Here is a 10,687-nt window from a genome sequence, read left to right on the forward strand (position 1 = left end):
CGAGGTCAAAATGGGAGATGCCCCCAAGGGTGGTGGAGAATGACCGAGCTAAGATCCTGTGGGACTTCCAGATACAGACGGACAAAATGGTGGTGGCTAACCAACCGGACATAGTGGTGGTAGACAAACAGAAGAAGACGGCCGTAGTGATCGATGTAGCGGTTCCGAATGACAGCAACATCAGGAAGAAGGAACACGAGAAGCTGGAGAAATACCAAGGGCTCAGAGAAGAGCTCGAGAGGATGTGGAGGGTGAAGGTAACGGTCGTCCCCGTGGTAATCGGAGCACTAGGTGCGGTGACTCCCAAGCTAGGCGAGTGGCTCCAGCAGATCCCGGGAACAACATCGGAGATCTCTGTCCAGAAGAGCGCAGTCCTGGGAACAGCTAAGATACTGCGCAGGACCCTCAAGCTCCCAGGCCTCTGGTAGAGGACCCGAGCTTGAAGGATAAACCGCCCGCAGGGGCGTGCTGGGTGTGTATATCTCAAGCTATGTCTGGACAAAAGATCCTCTGGGAACAAGAGGGGAAATGTGTGTGCATTGCACAAGCTTATGTTTGAGGCCGGGGACCTTTTTCAGTAGTTTGGCCCTGTCAAGTTCCAAAAAAAGTTTTTGAAAAGTTCTTCAGCTCCTTCAGATATTCGAGGTTGAGGGCATATATCAGTCCCATCAGCAGTACACATGCCTTTGTTCGGCTTCCACATCCCTCCATCACTTGGTTTCCCTCAATCACAATGGACACATCTGATGGATCCTCCTCAGCCATGATGTTGTGGATCACGATCACCTTCATCTTATTGTCTGTGTAATCCTCACATTCCTACGTGTTAAAAAGAAAGAAACAAAAAGCATACACATGTTTTATTTTATTTTATTTAAGATGCTTTTTCAATATATTTCAGTTTATCTAAAAAGGGGAGCGGACAGAAGATGAATGGAGAAGGGGAGAACAGGGGATAGGAGAGGACAGGAGAGAAGAACATTAGGATCCCTTGAGTTAATAAGTAATCTGTTATCAATATGACATACCTGGCAGTCATGAAAAAGATCTTCTTGTCTTTCCCCGAGGCAGCTAATGAGGCAGCAGATAAGGAGGTGCCTTTTCTTCTAAATGCTTTGTGTCTGTAGGAAGATACAATTTAGTGAAGAGACTAAGTCAAGTGATTTACTTACATTAAGACTGAATTAAAAACAAAAACGTGGCTGCTGATGTCTATCTCCAGCTTTCAACAGGTGAGAGGCTGGGTACACCCTGGAAAGTCAATCACAAGGCAACATAGAGACAGACAGGATAAACAACCATGCACACACACACTCAAACCTAAGGACAATTTGGAGAGACCAATTTACCTAACAGTCCTGTTTTCTGACTGTGGGAGGAAGCCGGAATACCTGGGGGGAACCCACACATGCACAGGGAGAACATGCAAACCCCATGCATAAAGACCCTGGGCCAGGATTCGAACCCAGGACCTTCTTGCTATCCACTGCAGCCCTCCATAATTACATATTTGTGAAAAAAGTCAAATAACATACATCATTCAAAGTGTCCAGCAGAGGTCTTATCTCGGAACCAACAGCTCCTCCTTTGGCACCCATAAGCTGCAAAAGACCTGGTGTGTACTCATCAAGTTTCAGCATGAATGTCTCCACCAACGAAACTGGTGATGCGTCTGAACTCTTCGATGATCTAAGAAGTAAGGGGACAAAAAAAATGAAATTTTAAATGCCAGACCAGATCTCATAGTTATAACATGAATGTTTTTTTTATTTATCTGTTTTCCTCCTGAAAAATCTCCCTATAGCTGGAGTTCATGATGCTGCTGTGTCCCATTGTTTCCACGCAGTGCGCTCATCTGAGCGGATAATGAAGCAGATACGCGAGCAAAACTGTATCTGCATGACAGAACAAGCGACTACTGCTGCGCACATTTTTAAATACAAGCAAGCATGCTTCAGAGCTTTTCAGAAAGTTCTGGTGCTGCTAAAACAAAGCCGCCAGTTACAGCTGGGAGAAAGCTTTCTGTGAGCTCTCCGCGATGATGAGGAGCTACAGATCAATGGGGAGAGGCAGACAGAAGCAACAGCTGATGTTTAAGAGTTTAAAACACGACTGTTGGGAATGATCTTCCCAATGTTCATAGAATCTCAAAGACATACAGGATTTAAGTTTGTTTACCTGTTTTATGTGTTGACCCAGAAGCAGAGCCACCACAACTTAAGGATTGCCCCTCTCATTTCTCAAAAAAAATCGTCTGACGTCCATTTTCTTTTCCATCAAGGCAGGAAAGTAGTTTGCAAAGACTGTGATTCAACTTCATGGGCTTCATCCTCCTGGGGACGCATTTGTAGACCAATTACGCCACAGCGACGCGCCGAAGGCTGTCCAAATTCGTAGACTCCTCAAAATGTAGCCGACAAATGCGTCCTTCTTTTCTTCAAATTTTAAGGATTGGTTGGGTGTGTCCTTCGTGGCCCACCATATCCCAAGATTCATGGCGCGGCCCAGCCAAACTCCAGTTTCCGGCAATGGCGGCCGCTACTAAGTTTTAAAATTACTCTTTCTGGGTCACAAAATAAACTGTTAACATGTTTTCAGGCGAGAATGTGGGTGTGTAAACTGCAACTATCTGCTCCGTTTATCGAGACATCGCATATTTGCAAAAGTGCTTCGACGTATTCGGAGACGTCTGTTACCCACCAGCTCGATAGATAGCCGAGAGCTCGAGGGTTACTAGAGCCGCCGAGAACGGCACAATCCCAGCACATCATTTTCAGATCACCGCGGTCTTTCGCTACTCTGGTTAAACATAGGTTTATATCCGGCCTACCTAAGCATCTGGCATCCTTGTACAAACGTGGCAGCCCTACTGTTGGGACTGAATGCCCATCCCTAAACCTACTTGTTTAAACTGGATTACTAGCTTTAATACAGATTTTACTTACTGTCATATCATGGGTTTTTTTGTTTTTTTTAATTTGTTGTTCGTGGTTGTATTTTGCTGGTTTCTGTATTTTAATTTATTAGAATCTATTTTAATCTACTGTTTTGTCTTTTTCTCTTTGTAAGGTGACCTTGGGTTTTAGAAAGGCGCCATGAAATAAAATGTATTATTACATTATTATTATTATTAAGCTTCTATACCTCTAGTAACATCTGCTGTCTTTTTGCTCAGGTCACTGTTAAAAAACACAAGAAGAAGAAAAACAGTGTCAATGAGACTTCTATCAGGATAAATAAATGACATGATAACTAGCAAACCTTCAATATATGTTCTTATTTTCGTCTTACTTTTATCAACAAATTAAGACAAGAAATTTAACTCTCTGTGTGTGTGTGTGTGTGTGTGTGTGTGTGTGTGTGTGTGTGTGTGTGTGTGTGTGTGTGTGTGTGTGTGTGTGTGTGTGTTGGTTGTTTTTTTAACCCTAGAAAAAAAAAATGAAGCTAATGAAAAGATTCCGCGTTGTCTGTTATTCATCTAAGTAGCTGGAATTAAAATGCTTTAACTATGATTTAACTATTACTGCTCTTATTGATATTGAATGAACTATGATATTATTATTATTATTATTATTATTATTATTATTATTATTATTATTATTATTATTATTATTATTAAATCATTGCTAATATTATATTATATTATAAAATTAAGTGCTGACATTCCAGTTTGGCTACATATATAAATCCGGTACATAAACAGTACAGCAACAAAGCACAGAGCTCCAGGGATTTATAAATAAATTACTTTTTAAGTGAATCACAATTGTTTGACTTCAACTTTTTAAATCCATTCAATGACCATTCAGTTTATGGTCATTATTATTTCCATGACTGCCCTTCTGCTAATTGGAGGGCTTTGTTTTCATAAAGTGATGATAAACAGACCGGTGATGGAGGTGGTGGGGTGTTACTGACTCATAGATGGGTCACGCTCACTGGACATTTTTCCATTTAAAGAGGCCAATTAGTCCTGCAGACGTGCCTGCTCATCAGAATGCCGATCAGGTCGAAGGCACAAACAAACACACCCAGGACCTTATTATCCTGCTGTACTCTTCAGAAGCCATGAAGCAATTTCTGCCCTTAATGTGACATTTCCGCAAAAAATGTATGCTACAGGCCTTTGTAAATGTTTGTGTACCACTGGGGTAATGATATAGTTGGCTGTACTGACCAAAATCACCTAAATCTGTGTTTTGCTTATGGTACGCAAATTTTTGCACATTGTAATGTTAGTTACAGTGTATTAAGTACTCACAGCCTGCAAATTTTAAAAGAGCAAATAATATTTTTAGTTGGGCTAGAAAGCCAAGTGTTTACTTCCTGGAAAAACACCAAATTTTACACTCCTGCCATAATCCATATAGTTGCAGTTTAATTTCATGACACACTATTCTTAAATTTTTGTACAGTTTCTTCACCGTTTAATAACTGTTAACATTACCAGATATTTTGGTGTAAATGCATTTATATGGACAATAATATTGAAACTGAAACTCTGCTCTTGTGCTTTAATTTATATTATCTTATATTTCTTTAAGTAAAAGAGCCCCATGAATGGACAGGTATATAAATCAACAGATTTTCAGAAGTTGTACATTTCTGTATTGATTTTTTTTTTTATTATTTAACTTAGAAAATATTCAAATACAGAGGGAGCCCAGGAAGCTGAGAGCAAAGTCCTCTATTGGGGTGATACAGTATTATGGGGTCTGATTATTCTAGACCTCGTAAGTGGTCATAAGACTTTTAACCTTCTCCAGGCAGACATTGCAGATTTGCAACAGTTAAGAACTAACAACCTGATTACCCCACATACATATTTTATGAGGTTTTTTTTACTCAGAAGTACCACTGCAGGACTTGGTTGTGCATTAGCAGCAAAAAACTTAATTTGGGCCTGAGAGGGTTAAATTTGATTCTGGATTTAAGAGGAAGACAATGAAATGGGTTAGTAATTATAGCTGGAAGTGGAAAACACAGCTCTGTTAGCTAATATAGTCTAATATAAAGGTGTTTGGACTATGGCAGGAAGTCAGGCTCCCAATTGGGAACATGTAAGCTCTCTACAGAAAGGCAGCAGTTAGGATTTGAAGTAACAGGTTTAATTGCTTAAGCATCAAGCAACCTATAATTTAGCTTCCACTGTGATACAAATTGCCTAAAGTCTGTGCTTCTGTTTTAGTGAGTAAAATTCTATTACTTTACTAGCTTGTTACTTTACACAAACTAGCAAATGTATCTGAGGTGCAACTTTACACTTTATAAATGCCACCTGCTACTGATCCTTGCTAGCTAGTATAACTAGCTAACTTGATAACTTGAGTCTTCATTCTCCCTAATATTATCACCTCCTCTCCAAAAAAAAACAACTAACAGCTAACATGGTAGGCCCCAAAACATTAATGCTGAATCTTCAGTACGCAGAGTTAAAAACCTAATGGGGGACTATGCCCATATGCAGTCTGTAGTAAAAACAATGAAAAAATATATTATCAAAATCGAAATAGTGTAAACTATTTGACTTTTTAAAAACAGTTAAATTATGTTTTTCCATATGTGAAATAGATCCTCTGCGTGTCTAATAGGGTAAAGTAAGAACGCGGTGAAAGCAGAAACCACATTTAACCACAGTGTGTGCAGACATATATAAGAAATCCACCTGTGTCTCACAATTACTGCCACAATGGATTAATAATGCCTTTTCACACTGAATAGTTGTTAACTCCCCGACATTTCTGCATTGTTTTGGCTTTCGTTTTTTATTTTTTGAAGGTTGCAAGGCTCAGGTAAAAAATGCTATGAATGTGACAAAATAAAGAGGTGAACAACTAAGAGCTGTGTTTACCACACAGTGTTTACCCTACATTTCTCACATCAAAGTACAATTCTGATGTTTTATAAACCACCCTTAAAAAAGTTGGGAGCCAATAAGATAAATTCAGAAACTTATCAGACAGCACAGACTGCATGGCTCTTCACAATATTCATGACATTTGGAAAATTTGGAAATTTAAAATGGCAGCAAATATTTTTATCTTGGTGTTCACAAAAAAAAATACACAATCATCATCTCAATGAAGAAAATATCCATAGATCTCATGTCTGACGTTCTGGTCCATCTGGAGAGCAAAAACAGTGCTTTGGTCCACAGCCATCCACCCATCAACTCAACATCTTTGAGTTTAATCTCAGATTGCTGTGCTATCAGATGTACTAATCAAAGTTTATTTATAACTGCCAGAATTGTGTTGAGTATGGCACTAACATGTGAGCACACCTCTCCTAACCCTGCCTTACAGACAGGGGCGGATCTAGAGAAATTTTCTTAGGGTGGCATGAGGGTGGCAAAGAAATCAAATGGGGTGGCAAAATCAAAGCCTTTTTTCTTTCCAAACACATATGCAGGTGGTTACATATGGTTAAAATAATTCAAATGCAGTAAGTATACACGTTTTTCATATAAATATAGTCTATAACTTAATTATTGTCTGTATATTATTGTCTGTAGCCCACATAATTACACACTTTAGTTACTTAAAACGTGAGTTTTGATCTTATGTACTGTATAGCCTGTATAATAAATAAATATGTAGCCCAACAAGTATAAAATCCAGAAAGCTACACAACATGGGGCGGTTCATTTACAAACACAAGTCTAACTTAAGTTTCACACTGTTTTTTGTTAGAAAACAATCACATTGTTACAGCTTAAATGACACAAAATGTCAGAAATCTGCACTGTCATGAACAAAAATTTAAACCTAATTTTTCATGATTTGTTGGATTAACCCACTGAGGTCTGAAATACAACCGGCCATTTTTGACTCCTTTTGAGTTTACGCTTGTAGTTCACCCTCAGATTGTTTCATTTTGTTTTGTTCCCCTTGCCTTGTTTGGTTTCATTCTTTTCAGCTCAACTGAATTTAGTTGTTTTTTTCACTGACATACTGCATTAGGATTACAGATCTGAAATCACAGATTCAGATCTGTGATTTCAGAATACTACTAAGTATTCTGAAATCACTTAGTAGTATTCTTAGTAGAATACTACTAAGAACTTAAAATCCTAGTAGTATTTTGTTACTGTAAAAAAACCACAGACATGTTGAGTAAAATTTTACAACTTGAAATGCAAATATAAAATGTACATTTTGTAAACATATACAACTATTTATCTAAAAATGCAGCCAATACACCTGCCGTTTTTTTCATTTTGTACAACCATTTAAAAATATTACTAAAACTAAAATGAGAGAACAATCAGGTGTTGCAATAAGATGCCCCACAAATGATGTGTGGCAGTAAAAAAAAAGTTTGTCCGCCAAAAGACAGATGAGAACAGCACAGGGATAAACCTGCAGGCCTGACAACAGGAGGTGTATCACTCCGCTGGTTTTCTACTTAGTGACAGTGTTTACGTTGCAAATGTGCCTCTGTGACATTCATTAGTGCCCTCACTGACACACAAAACAAAACGACTACACAACAGAACACACTAAGTATACACACTAAACGTCACAAATCTCCCACATCTAAAAACTCTCTCGCTCTCTCTCACTCGATATCAGTCATGTGATTTGGAGGTGCAGCGTGTCCGTGGACCACAGAGGGTTAATAACACTCACCTTCCTTCCATTTCCAGAGTGTAACATCCACCCACCTGTGCAAAAAGCGAAATTCCCATGGTGCTGTTCAAAATGTGCTCTGGCACAATCATAAACATCACTTGCTACTGAAAACAAGGAAAAAGCCGGTCCTGCTATGGGCTGAACCATTTGTTAATGGTGGAGGGGGAAAACACTATGCAATATATTCAGTTTTAGCATTTATATTCACTGTTGACTGTAACTAGGCTCAAACTGTTAATGCTATCTTATTTTAATAAACAACACTGTCATATGGAAAACTGGGGTGGCACTTGGGGTGGCAAGGGATCATTTTAGGGTGGTGCTTGCCACCCTTCTAGATCCGCCCCTGCTTACAGACCATATCGCACTACTCTGTGCTTTTCCACAGCAACCCTGGCTGTCAGCGGTGGCTCATTTAACTTGTAGGACGACATTAGAAAAATACTCGGTCAACTTAACTGTTATTACACAACATTACTGTGACACAGTAAATGCCAAGTCAGTCAACCATAAGATTTACAATGAACAATTTTCTTGTTCTTTGCCTCTCACACCACACCATTATTTACTCATCCAGATTAAAAATATATGTAGCTGTATAACCTTTGAAAGCTTTTATCCTGGCAGAAGTGTAAGGTGAGCAATTCCCTACTAGATATACATAGATGTCACTGAACTGCTGCTCTGGGAGAGACATCGCCACATTTGGGAATTGAAATTTGGGGGTGGCTGTAGTTCAGGCGGTAGTGTAGGTTCTCTGTAGTGTAGGTTCTCATATTGCTGCGGGTGGTGGCGAATGGGTGAATGCACAACCCATTGAGTAAAGTGCTTTGAGTGCTCAGAAGAGTAGAAAAGTGCTATTTAAAAACCAGTCCATTTACCAATTAAAGCTGCTAGACTTTTGCTCCCAAAAAGTCATAGTTTCTCTTCATGTCTTTGCTTTTGCTCAATGCTGTCCTCGTTACAGCACATTTCTTCAATAACCATTTTGGATGTATACTATAGTCTAAGTTCTCATAATACTGCCGATGCATCCATCGGAGTGTGAATATAGTTAGAAAGCACTAAGACTGGGTGAATGTGACATGTTGTATAGAGCGCTTTGAGTACTCCGCGAGAGTAGAAAAGCGCTAAATAAGAATCAGTCCATTTACCATTCATAATGCAAATCAGAAGAAATTATGGTGAAAAACAGAGTAATGTTCGGAATAGAAATAGTACAAATAATGTGTGTCGTAAGTTGTAACTTACCCTTTCCTCTCTCCAATATTCATATCATCCCGACAAAGACCTTGTCCTTTGTTTCTAAGGGAGGGGGTACGTGAATTACTACAGCCTCTGTGATGTGTAAATAGCCTTCCCATTAGGACAATGTGATTAGAAGCCCCTCATTAGCATTTCTTCTTATTGTCAACTCTAACAATGGACACAAACAAAACATTAACATGGAAATCGGGAAAATGTACCTCATTAGTTTTCTCTATTCGAGCCCATTTCTGCATTAGTCTTGGAAATCAGAGAAAAGAAGATAACAGCATTGTTATCATTGTTGTCATGTTGATATGTTAACAAGAAAAGTAAATGATGAAACATCTAAATGCTAACACTGCTGCTTACCATCCTGAAGTTTTTAGGTCTCATCTAGAAGTAAGAAAGAAAGTAAGAAAGAAAAAAGTAGATAAACTCTCTAAATCACCAATATCGCAACTGGCAAAAGGTTAAAAGTGAGGGTTAAATAGAAGTTAAATACAAGTTATTTTGTTTTGGTCTGTTTCATCAGCTGTTTTATCACCTTCTCCCTGTCCACCTACTCCACTAACCATCACACGGACCTATTACTAATTGTGCATTTTCCTAGGAGCCAATAAACATAATTCATAAAGCACTGAGCAAGAACTACACTGATTATACACAAGGTGCTTCCACAGGCTACAAAACGTATCTGTCCAATTGGCTATTAGCCAAAACAGTAAGACTGGATTAATGATTAAATGCAGAGTGATGTATGTACAGACCATCTCTTCACTCATATACTTTCAGGGAATTAAAAGTTTTAAGCCTAATCTAAAAAACAGAGAATGTCTGTCTCTAGCAGAACATTCAGACTTCAATGAGCACATTAAAAAATATTCAGGACTGCTTTCCTTAATTTGTGCAATATCTCTAAAATTTAAAACATCCTGTCTCATGGTGATCCTGCAAAAAATAGTTCATGCAGTTATTGCTTCTAGGTTGGACTATGAACATTATTATCAGGTTGTCTTAAAAAATTATTTGAAAAGCCTTCAGTTCATCCAAAGTGATGCAACAAGAGTACTGAAGGGTGCTAGAAAGTGAGAGCATATTTTGCCTATATTGGCTTCTCTTCATTAGCTTCCAGGATCGAATTTAAAATCCTTCCCATAATAAACATCCATCCATTCGCTTCCGCTTATCCTTTTCAGGCTCGCGGGGGGCGCTGGAGCCTATCCCAGCTGTCATAGGGCGAAAGGCGGGGTACATAATAAACATGTTCGTGAAAAATCTGACCCCATCTTATCTTAAAGACCTTGTGGTACCATATCACTATCACTTAATAGTGGTTTCTAGGGTATTTAAAAGTGTAAATATATACAGTAATAAGATGGTGTGTGTGTGTGTGTGTGTGTGTGCGTGCGTGTGTGTGTGCGTGTGTGTGTGTGTGTGTGTAGAGAGAGAGAGAGAGAGAGAGAGAGAGCGAGATCTCTGCTGTTGTTCCCGGGATCTGCTGGAGCCACTCGCCTAGCTTGGGAGTCACTGCACCTAGTGCTCCAATTACCACCGGGACGACTGTTACCTTCACCCTCCACATCCTCTCGAGCTCTTCTCTGAGCCCTTGGTATTTCTCCAGCTTCTCGTGTTCCTTCTTCCTGATATTGCTGTCATTCGGAACCGCTACATCGATCACTACGGCCGTCTTCTTCTGTTTGTCTACCACCACTATGTCCGGTTGGTTAGCCACCACCATTTTGTCCGTCTGTATCTGGAAGTCCCACAGGATCTTAGCTCAGTCATTTTCCACCACCCTAGGGGGC

General features: G+C 39.3%; 1 pseudogene across 1 annotated transcript; it reads right to left on the reverse strand.

The window, feature by feature from the left end:
- Positions 1-488: 488 nt before the first annotated feature.
- Positions 489-10,464, reverse strand: LOC146667413 (uncharacterized; annotated as a pseudogene). Its single transcript, XR_014911933.1, has 4 exons — positions 10,450-10,464; positions 1,536-1,689; positions 1,029-1,121; positions 489-819 (listed from the first exon to the last, which is right to left on the reverse strand). The product of XR_014911933.1 is annotated as an uncharacterized LOC146667413 (transcript).
- Positions 10,465-10,687: the final 223 nt, after the last annotated feature.

This window comes from Rhamphochromis longiceps, linkage group LG6 (genome assembly GCF_057381845.1).
Source record: "Rhamphochromis longiceps isolate RC_006_pf linkage group LG6, R_longiceps_female_GT1.1, whole genome shotgun sequence".
Lineage (NCBI taxonomy): Eukaryota > Metazoa > Chordata > Actinopteri > Cichliformes > Cichlidae > Rhamphochromis > Rhamphochromis longiceps.